Source organism: Scyliorhinus torazame, chromosome 14 (assembly GCF_047496885.1).
Source record: "Scyliorhinus torazame isolate Kashiwa2021f chromosome 14, sScyTor2.1, whole genome shotgun sequence".
NCBI lineage: Eukaryota > Metazoa > Chordata > Chondrichthyes > Carcharhiniformes > Scyliorhinidae > Scyliorhinus > Scyliorhinus torazame.
This window is the reverse complement of record NC_092720.1, coordinates 853046-854071: the sequence shown is the minus strand read 5'-3', so window position 1 is coordinate 854071 and position 1026 is coordinate 853046.

Here is a 1026-nt window from a genome sequence, read left to right as displayed (position 1 = left end):
CAGGCAATTCTGCTGGAATTCTGGATTTGGTGATCTGTAATGAGGCAGACTTGATTAATGAACTTAAGGTGAAGGAACCCTTAGGGAGCAGTGACCACAATATGATAGAATTTATCCTGCAGTTTGAGAGGGAGAAGCTGCAATCAGATGTAACGGTGTTACAATTAAATAAGGGTAACTACAAAGACACGAGGGAGGAGCTGACCAGAGTTGATTGGAGAAGGAGCCGAGCAGGGAAGACAGTGGAACAGCAATGGCAGGAGATTTTGGGGGCTATTAGACAGGCACAACAGAAATTCATCCCAAGGAGGAGGAAACATGCGAAGGGGAGGACAAGGCATCCATGGCTGTCTAGAACATAGAACAATACAGCGCAGTACAGGCCCTTCGGCCCACGATGTTGCACCAAAACAAAAGCCATCTAACCTACACTATGCCATTATCATCCATATGTTTATCCAATAAACTTTTAAATGCCCTCAATGTTAGCGAGTTCACTACTGTAGCAGGTAGGGCATTCCACGGCCTCACTACTCTTTGCGTGAAGAACCTACCTCTGACCTCTGTCCTATATCTATTACCCCTCAGTTTAAAGCTATGTCCCCTCGTGCCAGCCATATCCATCCGCGGGAGAAGGCTCTCACTGTCCACCCTATCCAACCCCCTGATCATTTTGTATGCCTCTATTAAGTCTCCTCTTAACCTTCTTCTCTCCAACGAAAACAACCTCAAGTCCATCAGCCTTTCCTCATAAGATTTTCCCTCCATACCAGGCAACATCCTGGTAAATCTCCTCTGCACCCGCTCCAAAGCCTCCACGTCCTTCCTATAATGCGGTGACCAGAACTGTACGCAATACTCCAAATGCGGCCGTACCAGAGTTCTGTACAGCTGCAACATGACCTCCCGACTCCGGAACTCAATCCCTCTACCAATAAAGGCCAACACTCCATAGGCCTTCTTCACAACCCTATCAACCTGGGTGGCAACTTTCAGGGATCTATGTACATGGACACCTAAATCCCT